At 45.6% G+C, this 12,993-nt stretch overlaps 1 protein-coding gene across 3 annotated transcripts in view; it reads left to right on the top strand.

The window, feature by feature from the left end:
* Nucleotides 1-551: 551 nt before the first annotated feature.
* The window catches only part of Napepld (N-acyl phosphatidylethanolamine phospholipase D), a 39,034-nt gene continuing 26,592 nt past the window's right edge, over nt 552-12,993 (top strand). Inside the window, exon 1 of one of the 3 annotated variants that reach the window (XM_045136209.1) lies at nt 552-605. The gene's annotated coding sequence lies outside the window, so the exon portion shown is untranslated. Of the gene's footprint in view, nt 606-778; nt 1,141-4,734; nt 4,890-12,993 lie in introns of those variants that run through there. The other 2 variants (XM_045136210.1, XM_045136208.1) reach the window with 2 other exon arrangements.

Raw genomic sequence — 12,993 nt, 5'->3', positions numbered from 1 at the left:
TGAATTAGCTCTTTGCAACCAAATGCTTGGAGCTCAAGTCTGTACGTCATTACTTTTCTATGCTGGGCAGGCCATATCTAAGAAAGTGTTCGCGGGATCTGCAACTTAGCTCAGGCTGGGGACAGGGAGCCATGAAGGCCACAGCTGGAAGGGTCCCTGGGGAGTGAGCCGCGGGGCATCCTGGGAGCTGGCTGGCAATTCCCCCCGGGGGCCTACCTCACCAAGATGGCTCGGGCGCCTCGGCCTGCGGGGCCAGCCATCTTGGTACAGGCCCGGCAGCGGCGTGCGAGGGAACAACCCCTGTCCGGGATGCCAGACTCGAAGGTCATCACCCATGAGTGACCGGACAAGGGTGGGGGAGAGAATTCAGCCGCAGCCCGGGGAACGCGAGCGGCCGAGGCCGACGGCATGGCGAGGCGGCGAGCGCTGAGACGCTGCCTGCAGTTGTTGGCGCCCTCGGCGGAGGCGGCACGGCGGGGCCACGGGCAGACGGACGCGGGCGGCGTGGGGCCAGGCGGCCGCTCCCTGTGCGCTGGGGCCAGGACGTGCCCGGAGGCAGCTGGGCAGCAGCGTCGGCCCGCGCGCCTGGCTGGATCCCGAGCGAGGTGAGCCAGCGCCAGGCCCCGCCCCCGCGCCCACGACAGGCTCCACCCCCGCGCCGTGCGCCCCTGCGATTGGCTACGCCCCCTGCGCCTGGCCCCGCCCCCGCCCCTGGCCCCGCCCCCTGCGCCGCGCGCCCGGGGAACCCCAGCGCCCCGCAGTCCCGCGTTGGTCCGGGACCTCGCGGAAGGCGGTTCGCGTCCCCGCTGCGGTTGTGTCGGGCGGCCTTGCCCCTTCCTCCAGGGCCTGTGTGGAGCAGTCCGCACGTCCCTGCCCGGGGCTGTTTGCGCTTCCGTGCGAAGTACCGCGGCTTGCGAGTGGGTGTCTCGGTCCCCAAGCCCTTGCCTCCTCCCGGAGATGCTGCCCTTGTGAGCGGCAGGCTGCCTTGGAATTTGCGCACCCCGCGGCTCGCGGAGCCTGCATCTCCGAAGCCGCCCCGGGTGAACCCCCTTGCGGGGAGTGTAGCTGCTTTGGGGCTGGCTTTAAGATCCCGTCTTTCCTGCACATTACCGGGTTGCATCCTCACCGATCGGAATACAAGTGGGTGTTATCTTCTTTTGGTTTTATACGAGTGTGTCCACCACTTAACTCAGAACAACTTATTTAGGCTTCATCTAGTATTTACCTTCTGAAAATCCATTCCCAAAGGTTTCCTCCCTTCTTATCTTGAAATACCGTGTACTTATTTAACCGTAGAGTGGAAAAGAGGAGCAAAAACCGGAGTGGGGAAGGAGGTGGTGAGAGCAGGGCTGTGAGTTCTCTGTTCTCGGGTTGCTTCTTAAATTATTAGTAAATGCTCTTTAGAACAAGAATTCAGGTAGAACTCCTTCCCCCTTCCCCCTTCCTGCTTCCCCATGGAGCTCTGTATGGTTCTGAGAGTTGGGAATATTCTTCCACGGGCTCCAGGAGCTGATGCATATGGATTATACCTCAGTCGAACCTGCAAAATAGGAAGGGGATGAGAAATACCGACCAACAGTCTTCAAAAGTCATTGAGTTCTTGCCTTTGTCTTCACTGTAGGTTGCTTTATGTATATTATACCATGACTTCCTTGGGTAGTTTTGACTCAGCATGATGTGTTTGGTATTTAATAAGTCTAGTTAATTCATTCAGAAAGTCACTCTTGAGAGACAGGTCTCTGCAAATTAAGAGATAATTTTTATCTTTGTTAACAAATGGGCATGTAATAACCATTTCTATTTTGTCACACAGGCTATGGGGTTAGTAAAGACATTTAAAGAGAAGTTATGTAATCTTAAAAAAATGATTATCTGTATACCCCAATAATCAAATTTTGTTGCAAGAAATAGTGGATCTGTTAGAGAAATTTAAGGTAGGTGTATTTATTTAAAATCAGAATTTAAGATAAATTGAGGGCTTAACTTAACTGAAAATGATTTTGTTTACTTTTCCAGCTGTAAGAATTATAGTTAAGTGTCTTAGAGACAAAAATCCTCAGTATATTTTTCATGCCATTATTTCCACACACAATTCAAATTAGTTTGGACAGATCATACCTTTCAAAATTGAATTAAAAATTATTTGTTTATTTGCAAGCTGAGAAAGAGAGAAAGATAGGGAGAAGAGCGACAGACAGAGAATGGGCGCGCCAGGGCCTCCAGCCACTGCAAACGAGCTCCAGACGCATGTGCCCCTTGTGCATCTGTCGTATGTGGGTCCTGGGGAATCAAACTGGGTCCTTTGGCTTTGTAGGCAAATGTCTTAACCACTAAGCCATCTCTCCAGCCCCCCCAAATTGAGTTTTTAAACTGGTCTATTTGTGACTATAAAGACATTTTGACATAAGCATTCCATCCTAGGGTTTTTGGTTATACTTTATTTGATAAAGTTTTTGTTATCCCTTGGTACAATAGCAATCTATCTGTGAATTTAGAAAACTAAGGAGATTTTTATGAACATTTAGTTTGTATTTGGAGAAGTAAAGTTTCCCTTAATTTTGTTGTTTCATTTTGCTTTTTCTTTGTAGTTATGCATAGCTGTGGAGAGAGAGGGTTTTTCCATTGCTTTCTACTCTGAACAATATGCCTATGTGGAATCTGGGGATTTTTAGATTGAACGCATAGAAGCAAAACTTGTTCCAGTTGAAATATTATTAGGTAAATGAATTGTGCACATAGTTAGTTGCTAAAGAACACCTTCATCCAGAAAAATCTGTGAAGGCATGCATAAAACTGGCATTAAAAAAACAACTACCAGCCAGGCGTGGTGGCGCATGCCTTCAATCCGAGCCCTCGGGAGGCAGGGTTAGGAGGATCGCCATGAGTTCTCCAGGCCACCCTGAGACTGCATAGTGAGTTCCAGGTCCACCTGGTCTAGAGTGAGACCCTACCTCAAAAAACCAAAAACCAAAACTATTGTGACTTCTAGCATGGGGTTCAAATAATATTTCATTCTAACTCTTGCCATCCTGAAGAATTCTACTTAGTCTCTGACTTGTAGTGCTTTGCTTGACTTGTCTTTGGAGTTTAGTAACCATTTATTGTGTATTTATATCATCAATATGACTTTCGTGACAGATTATGTGTTCAGATATCCTCAGAGGCAATTTTGTTTATTTATTTATTTTTTTAAATTTATTTATTTGAGAGCGACAGACACAGAGAGAAAGACAGATAGAGGGAGAGAGAGAGAATGGGCGCGCCAGGGCTCCAGCCTCTGCAAACGAACTCCAGACGCGTGCGCCCCCTTGTGCATCTGGCTAACGTGGGACCTGGGGAACCGAGCCTCGAACCGGGGTCCCTAGGCTTCACAGGCAAGCGCTTAACCGCTAAGCCGTCTCTCCAGCCCAATTTTGTTTATTTTTATTTATTTATTTGAGAGCGACAGATAGGGAGAGAAAGAGGAAGAGGGAGAGAGAGAATGGGTGTGTGCCAGGGCCTCCAGCCATTGCAAAGGAACTCCAGATGCATGTGCTACCTTGTGCTACCTTGTGCGTCTGGTTTATGTGGCTCCTGGGGAATATGAGCCTCGAACCTGGATCCTTAGGCTTCACAGGCAAGCACATAACTGCTAAGCCATCTCTCCAGCCCCCTCAGAGGCAGTTTCTGGCATAGATACGGTCTCTATCTTTGCTATGTTGACGATCGCTCTCAGGTATTTCACATGCTAGGTAAGCACTCTACCACTGGGCTACACTCCCAAGCCCTACCTTTGTTTTTTTTTTTTTTTAAAGCTCCCTTAAACTTCTCAATTATGACAGTTGGATCAGGTAGGAGTCCTTTGGGTCCCTTTGGGAGATTGTGCAAATACGTTTCTCCTACAGGTGGAAGAGTGCAGAGGTGGACTGTTTTGGCTTAGTGGGTTGGCCTTGAAGTCCGCATAGCTCTCTACGCCATCACAGCCAGGATGCTGCTGCAGATGGTTCAGGAAGGAGGGAGGATGCAGGCATCGTGTGGAAAGTGCCTTCCTTTCCCTTGGGGAGATTCCTGGAAGTGTTAAGCCCGAGTATGACTCATGCTTATATCAGTCAGTCAGAGTCTCACCAACATAGCTATCCCTCGCTGGACGGCTGGGGAAGCAGTGGTTACTTGGTCTCTATACCCTAAGCAGAACGGAGGAGATGAGATGTTATGGGGACTTCTTTTAGTCTTTACCGCTGTATAGGCATGTTCTCCATGACTTCTCAATTTTTATATTCTGTAATTAGTTGGGGTGCCTTTTGTTGACATTTTCTGTCTACTTTAGTTTCTCATATTGTTTGATTTCCAACAGGTGATTTTTTTTTTTTTTTTAATAAAAAGAGCTCTAAGCCGGGCGTGGTGGTGCACTCCTTTAATCCCAGCACTTGGGAGGCAGAGGTAGGAGGATTGCCATGAGTTCGAGGCCACCCTGAGACTCCATACTGAATTCCAGGTCAGCCTGGGTTAGAGTGAGACCCTACCTCGAAAAACCAAAAAAAAAAAAAAAAAAAAAAAAGAACTATTCTCATGAAGAGCAATTAGGAGGTTAAACTCTGTTCTTCATTTGTTCATTCCATAAATATTTGCTGGATACTTGTGTACTGGCCACTAGGTGGTGGTATAGAAAATATGACTATTACTGTTTGTATTTGGATTGTGTTTCCTTTATTACTATTTTTTTCTGCCTTGCGGTGGCTTCCTGAGAGCACAGAGTTCCGCCTGGGACTCATTTGGATTGAGTATAAACCTGTGACTTGTTAGATTTTACACTGGGCAAGGAAGGTACTCATTCCACTGGAGCGCTGTGTAGCCGTCTCAGGATTATGCCACTTCTGTACACGAGAAGCTTCGTCGTGGGCATCTGCCAGGTCAGCATAAATGCTGTGGTACCAGAGAGACATTTTGTTTTAAATTATTTATTTAAAATATTTATTTATTTGAGAGAGAAAGAGGCAGACAGAGAGAGAATGAATGAATGAATGAGAGAATGAGAATGGGCATGCCAGGGCCTCCAGCTATTGCATTCACCTCCTTATGCATGTGGCTTACATGGGTACTGGGAAACTGAACCTAGATCCTTAGGCTTTGCAGGCAAGTACCTTAGCTGCTAAGCCATCTCTACAGCCCCCAGAAAAACCTTTTAGACTTTCGTAAATGCCTGAGCCCCCTTCATGCCAGTGACTAATGACTTAAAGCACAGTCATGGTTCTCATCCTTGCCTTGTCCATCAGAATCACCATGGAGCTTTTACAAGCTGCCTGCAGGGGCCCCATTTTCATTCAGCAATCTCAGGCATAGTTTACAGAGCTCCACAGGTACTTCTGATGTGGGTCTCCATGGAGAATCAAAAAGGTTAACTTTGTACCCTTTAGATTTAGAAACACTGTAGGAAGGATTATCATGCTGGAGATCAGATCCTTGTATATTTATTTATTTAAGAGAGAGAGGAAGGGCTGGAGAGATGCTTAGTGGTTAAGCGCTTGCCTGTGAAGCCCAGGGACCCCAGTTCGAGGCTTGATTCTCCAGGACCCACTTTAGCCAGATGCACAAGGGGGCACACGCGTCTGGAGTTCCTTTGCAGTGGCCAGAGGCCCTGGTGTTCCCATTCTGTCTGTCTCTATCTGCCTCTCTCTTTCTTTCTCTCTGTTTGTCACTTTCAAATAAATAAAAATAAAAAAATAAAAAAAAAGAGAGGAAGAGGCAGATAGAAAGAGAGAATGGGCATGCCAGGGCCTCTAGCCACTGCAGACGAATTCCATACACATGTGCCACCTTGTCCATCTGGCTTATATAGGTCCTGGGGAATCGAACTGGGTCCTTAGGCTTCACAGGCAAATGCCTTAACTGCTAAGCCAAGTCTGTATCCCTCAGATCCTTTCTTTTCTTTTAAAAAATTTTTCTGTTTATTGTATTTATTTACTTGAGACAGACAGAGAGAGAAAGAGGCAGATAGAGAGTGAATGGGCATGCCAGGGCCTCCAGCCACTGCAAATGAACTCCAGATGCATGTGCCCCCTTGTGTGATTTGCCTAACATGGGTCCTGGGGAGTCGAGCCTCCAACTGAGGTCCTTGGGCTTCACAGGCAAGTGCTTAACCACTAAACCATCTCTCCAGCCCTCAGATCCTTTCTTGACAACCATTGTGACCACAGAGAGGAAGACCTAGGTACTGAGATAAGCAGTACAAGAGGCAAGGCACTGACATTCTTTTCTTAAAAAAATACTTTATTTTTGTTTTTATTTGAGAGAGACATAATGGGAACACCAGGGCCTCCAGCTACTATAAAGGAACTCCAGACACATGTGCCACCTTGTGCATCTGGCTTAAGTGGGTCCTGGGGAATCAAACCGGGGTCCTTTGGCTTTGCAGACAAGTGCCTTAACCCCTAAGCTATCTCTCCATCCTGATACTGACATTCTCTAGAGGCAAACTTAGTTACTTATACTTAGTTACTCATGATTCCTCTGTAGTTGGCCTTGCTTGACCGACCAACCTCCCTCCCTCCCTCCCTCCCTCCCTCCCTCCCTCCCTCCCTCCCTCCCTCCCTCCCTCCCTCCCTCCCTTTCTTCCTTTTTCTTTTTGGTTTTTCAAGGTAGGGTCTCGCTCTAGCTCAGGTTGACCTGGAATTCACTTTGTAGTCTCAGGGTGGCCTCGAAATCCATGGTGATCCTCCTACCTCTGCCTCCCAGAGTGCTAGGATTAAAGGTGTGCGCCACCACGCCCAACCCTCCCTTCCCCCTCTCCCTTTCTCCTTATAGCCCCCTCCCTCTTCATCTCTCCCTCCCCCTCTTCCCTCCACTCCTTCCTTCATTCCTCTTAGGGTCTCACTATAGTTCAGGCTGACCTGGAATTCACTATATAATCTCAAGGTGGCCTTGAACTCTTGGTGATCCTCCTATCTCTTCCTCCTGAGTGATGGGATTAAAGGTGTGTACCACCATGCCCTGCTTTGCTTGATTTTTTTGCCTGTCCTTGTGGTAGAAATTTTTGAGCAAAAGAGTCTCCTTAGGTGGGGCTTTAAGCCTGGGGGGAAGTACTGTGTATTTGTGGCCAACATTAGTATTGAGAGTTTAGTTTTCATTTCCTGGCCAATGAAAGAGATGAAAGGATGGAGTGGAGTGGACAGGATCATTATTTCCAAAACCAGGAGACTCTTGAGTTTAATGAGCACCTCCTGCAGAATATAGAAGGGTTAGAGAGGCCACAAGGAGTCATGGGGTTGGGCAAGAATCTTGGAGAGAGTTGTCCCTTTCTATTTAGAATTTGTGAATTTCAGGAACACCAGACCTTCTCTTATTCAAATATAAAAACAAAAGCACTTGCCAGAGTTGATTCCACTTCACTTCATTCATACCATTGTCCTTAGCTCACACATATCAGTCTGAAAACTTAAAAGTGGTATTTCCTGCTAACCTTTATCAAAGTGGTTAGAATGTTACAGAACAGCGGTTTAGGGTTTATTGAAGGCTTACTGAGCTAAGAAATGAGCCAGATATTGAGCTAAGAACCATAACATTGAAGCTTAGAAAGAAAGGAATAAATCTGGGAAATATTTATTTTTTAAATATTTTTAATGTTGGCCATGGGAGCACATGATTTAATGCCAGCACTTGGGAGGCAGAGGTAGGAGGATTGCCATGAGTTTGAGGCCAGCCTGAGACTACATAGTGAAGTGGTGCTCCAGTCCAAGTAGAGAACTATTGGTTTCCCCCATAATAGACAGGCCACTATTGTACCCGTTGGCTCATTTGGCCAGACTAGCCAAACTTAAGGCTTGCGGTGTCCATTGTTGAGTATCTCCACTGAAGCCTTCTCTCTCTTTCCCATGGAACTGCATGTAACGTAGCTTTTTCTAGCTTTCTCTCAGCTGGTCTGCACAGGGGAAGTTTTCAGCCTAATATAGTTTTGACTTTTTTACTTTTTAAAAAATGTATTTTACAGCTGGGCATGATGGCATGCGCCTTTAATCCCAGCACTTGGGAGGCAGAGGTAGGAGGATCGCCATGAGTTCGAGGCCACGCTGAGTCGACATAGTGAATTCCAGGTTGATCAGAGCTAGAGTGAGACCCCACTTCCAAAAACCAAATACACACACACACACACACACACACACGCATCCATATATCTATATCTATATATGTATTTTACTGCATGTGTATGCAGTGCACATTCATGTGTGCTCATGTTGTATGGAGGCCAGTGGTCAGCATTGGGTGTTGGCCTCAGCTGCTTTCCACCTTATTCTTTGAGGAAGGGTCTCTCACCGGACCTGGCACTCACTGATTTAGCTAGGCAAGCTAGCCAGAAACTCAGAGATCTGCTTATCTCTGACTCCCCAGCTCTGGGATTATAGGCATGTGCCATCATGACTGGCATTTTATGTGGGTGCTGGGGATCTGAACTCAGGTCCTCACGTTTGCATAACAAATGCTTTACCCACCGAGTCATGTCCCCAAACCCTTGATTACTTAAAAAATTTTTTTTCTTTAATTTATTTACTTGGGAGAGAAAGAGAGAGGGAGGGAGGGAGAGAGAAAAAAAAAAGGTATACCAGGGCTTCCTGCTGCTGCAAACAAACTCCAGATGCATGTACCACCTTGTGCATCTGGCTTACGTACATCCTGGGGACTTGAACCTAGGTTCTTTGGCTTTGCAGGCAAGTGCCTTAACAGCTAAGCCATCTCTCCAGCCCCCCTTGATTACTTTTAAAAATAGTCTATTTATTTAATAGAGAGAAGGGCAGAGAGAGAGAGAGAGAGAGAGAGAGAGAGAGAGGGAGGGAGGGAGAGGGAGGGAGGGAGGGAGAATAGATATGTCAGGGTCTCCAGCCACTCAAACACACTCCAGATGCACGTGCCACCTTGTGCATCTAGCTCATGTGGGTCCTTTGCCTTAGCAGGTTAAGTGCCGTATCCGTTAAGCCATCTCTCCAGTCCTTGGTTACTTTTTAAAAGTTGTTATGACTTCTGTCTCGTGTGGTCCTAGTATAACATTTCTATTTGCCTTTTCCCCTTTTGCTTCCTAGCAAAATAAAGTAAGTTACAAATGAAATTCAGTGGCAAACAATGCAGCACTTTCTTGGGCAATGCATGTTGTGTCTGTACTTCCCACAGAACACTGTCCCTTTCATCTTCCAGCATTGTTCCCATGTGTGGGCATAGCTACCCTCCTGCCAGCCTCCTCACTGTCTGCGAGGGTCTCTCCTGGAGGCTTAATGAGTACGCAAAATGAGAACAGTTTAATTTTACTCTCCTGAAGTCCTTTGTAGACATTTCAGTGAATTGAGATGGTTTTCTTAGCTACTTTATCTACTGTTGTAGCAAAATGATCCTTCTCTTTAAATAAAGAACAAATATGCAATTGCAAATATGATGTTATTCACTCAGAAATATTTGAAAATATAGTTCTGAATGTTTTCTAAGTTTGTTGTCAGCATCTTTATTGTTATGTTAATTGCTCATTTATTAAGTGTCTACTGTAGGAATGCTAATCTGCTACTTCATAATTTATGAGTATGAGTTGAAATAGCAAACATATATTGTACTATTGTGATTTTTTTCTTAAACTTTTGAAATTATAAATCAGTACAATTCTAGGGAGTTGGCACATCTTAAATGTCAAAGAAGGAACGTATGGAGCATTTGCCTTTGGAATACAGACTTCCTGTTTTTGGAAGGCATTTTACCCATGTGTGCAGTTATTGAAGTAAAATATTTGTACTTGGCTGACTCGTCGTCACTAAATGTCATGGCTACGACCTCCCTGTACTTAGAGACCTGTGACCTAAGCCATCCTGCTATTAATTAGGCAATTAATGTTTGAAGAAATGTAGAGAATGCACTTGGTAATTACTAGATGGTGGATTAATGTCATCATTTTAGTGACAAATTGGGTCCGAAAAGCTTAAGGGTAGTTAGTTCAAAACAAGACCATACACATAATTCTTTTTTTTTTTTTTTTTTTTTTTTTTGTTAGTGGTGTTTTGAGTAGGTTCTAGCCCAGGCTGACCTGGAATTCATTGTGTAGTCTCAGGGTGGCCTTGAACTCAATGCGATCTTCCTACCTCTGCCTCCCAAGTGCAGGGATTAAAGGTGTGCGTCACTATGCCTGGCTAGTTTTTGATGTCATTTTATGTGGTATTTAATGGCACTCCTTAGGTGATCGTTGCTGTAGCTCCCACCAGTGACTAGAAGACTGACAGTGACGAAGAGCTCTCTTGGACGACCTGGTTCTCAGGAATGTCCCATCTGTCTCCATGTCTTGAGGCTCAGGCTGTCACTGGCACACCTGGTGGCAGAACATATCATTCTGCACGTTGACTGAGTGAGTGTCTCCTCGAGATTGTCGGGGTTCAGTTTTCCTAATGTTTTATTTTTATTTATTTATTTGATGAGTGAGAGAGAAAGCGGGAGAGGAGGAGAAAGAATGAGAATGCCAGGGCCTCCAGCCGCTGCAAATGAACTCCAGACGCATGCGCCACCTTGTCCATCGGGCTAACGTGGGTCCTGGGGGATCGAACCTTGGTCCTTTGGCTTTGCAGGCAAATGCCTTAACTGCTAAGCCATCTCTCAGCCCGGGGTTCAGTTTTTAATGTGGTTCCTCCTCCCATAGTTCGAGTTGCTGGGAACTGTGACTGCTGCATCATTGCATCATCATCTTGTGTTGGCTTGACATCTTTCATGAAAATCCATATTCCTGTGCCACTTGATTTCCACACACCCCTTGTGCTGTTCCACAGATATTTCGAAAACCATTTGCAAAGGCCTGTGCAGGCATTGCATTTGAGCCAATGCATCTGAGAAAGTAGGTTAAGGACCAGTGTTTGGAGGAGAGGAGAATGTGGGTAGGGCCGGAATCCCATTCCCTTTGGAACCACCTTAAGACTCTTGCCCTTAAGGCAGAAGAAACCCTTTGGAGGTCTCTCCCTTTTGTTTGGTTCTGTTTGTGTTAGATCTGTCTTTAAAAAGATAATTTCCCTGCCCTCCCCACTAGATTTTGGGTGTGTCCTTGTGTTGGGACCACAGGAAGGTGTAAAGGGGATGGTTAATAGGTATGCTGATCCATTTTCACCGATTGGGGTGAAAGCTGGAGTGGATGGGAGGTACATAGTTCAATAGACACATTTCCTTCTTTTGTGCCTTCTTTTTAAGTAACTTTCATTATAGGGCTGGAGATAGCTCAGTGGTTAAAGGCTCTTGCTTGCAAGCTTACCACCATGGGTTCAATTCCCCAATACCTAAGTAAAGGAGATTTACATCATAGCACATATGTTTAGAGTTTATTTACAGTGACAGGAGACTCTGGCATGCCCACACTTACTTTCTTTCTGCCTCTTTCTCTGTGTCTCGCAAATAAGTAAATAAAAAAAATACATAATATACCATGATCATAATCCTCTCCCTCCACCCTCCTTTGTGCCCTTCCCACTGCATCCCTTGTTTTCTTTTTTCTTTTTTCAAATTTTTATTAACAAATTCCATGATTATAAAAAAATCCCATGGTAATACCCTCCCTTCCCCCACTTTCCCCTTTGAAACTCCATTCTCCATCATATCCCCTCCTTCTCTCAATCAGTCTCTCTTTTATTTTGATGTCATGTTCTTTTCCTCCTCTTATGATGGTCTTGTGTAGGTAGTGTCAGGCACTGTGAGGTCATGGATATCCAGGCCAGTTTGTGTCGGGGGGAGCACGTTTTAAGGAGTCCTACCCTTCCTTTGGCTCTTACATTCTTTCCGCCATCTCTTCTGCATTAGACTATGAGCCTTGGAAGGTGTGATAGAGATATTGCAGTACTGAGCACTCCTGTCACTTCTTTCCAGCACCATGATGCCTTCTGAGTCATCCCAAGGTCACTGCCACCTGAAAAGAGAAGATTCTCTACCAATAGTGAGAGTAGCATTAATATAAGGGTATGGACATTAAGAGAGGTGCTTACTGTGAGTCCCTTCTTTTCAACTAGTCCCTGGGACATTTTTTGAGAAACCTGATTAGGGAGAAAAGAAATCATTCCATCCATTGTTTCCTATTCTCATTTTTCTCTCCAGGCACCTCTCTCCTTTTGTTCTTGACTACCTCGGAAGCAGTTTGGAACCCAGGCTCATTCATTCTCATGGGGTGTCTCTTGGAGTCTTGCTTCTTCATGACCTCAGATCCTGCTTCAGATTTGTTGGTTAAGATGTTGACATTGATTAGGGTGCTGCCAATACTGAGTTTTTCCACTTTAGTACCCTCCCCCCCCCCAGGATCCAGAATTTGCAGCCATCCAGATACTTTTCAAATATTACTGATTCAACTTTAAAAAAAAATTAACTTTTTTTTTTTTTCAAGCAGGGAGAAAGAGAGAGAGAGAGAGAGAGAGAGAGAGAGAGAGAGAGAGAGAGAAGACACACAGAGAATATGAACTGCTGGGCCATAGCCTAGTGCTGCTGCAAACGAACGCCAGGCACATGGGCTATGTTATGCACCTGGCTTTATGTGGGTACCAGGGAGTCGAATCCAGGCCATTAGGCTTTGCAAGCAAGTGCCTTTAACTGCTGAGCCTTCTCTCCAGGCCTGATCTAGCTTTTTTTTTTTTAACTTGATTCTTGGATGCATTATTTATCTTTTCTTACACTTCCTCATCTTCTCTTGACTGGGATGCTATCTGCTTGGTGCTTCAATTAAAAATTGGGATTATAATATTAACCTTGAGGACTTGCTAAAGAGATTAATTTAGATGAAATTATATAGCCTGGCACCTTGCTATTATTGGGTGTTCTAAAGCGTCTCCTGTTTCCTGGTTTTTAGCCCATCCTTTATAGTTTCATCCTCCTACCAGAGTTGTTGCTCCTAAAGAACCCCTGTGTAAGCACCTTCAGTGTTCCCCCATGGCCCACTGTGTGGACCCCCCTCCCTAATACGGCAGCGCATACCCACCTACCTGCCTGCCTTCCTTTCCCTCCCTTCCTCCCTTCCTCCCCTTCTCTCTCCCT

Source organism: Jaculus jaculus, chromosome 16, assembly GCF_020740685.1.
Source record: "Jaculus jaculus isolate mJacJac1 chromosome 16, mJacJac1.mat.Y.cur, whole genome shotgun sequence".
Taxonomy (NCBI): Eukaryota; Metazoa; Chordata; class Mammalia; order Rodentia; family Dipodidae; genus Jaculus; species Jaculus jaculus.
The sequence above is the reverse complement of the archived record's forward strand: the minus strand, read 5'-3'. Positions and strand labels throughout refer to the sequence as shown.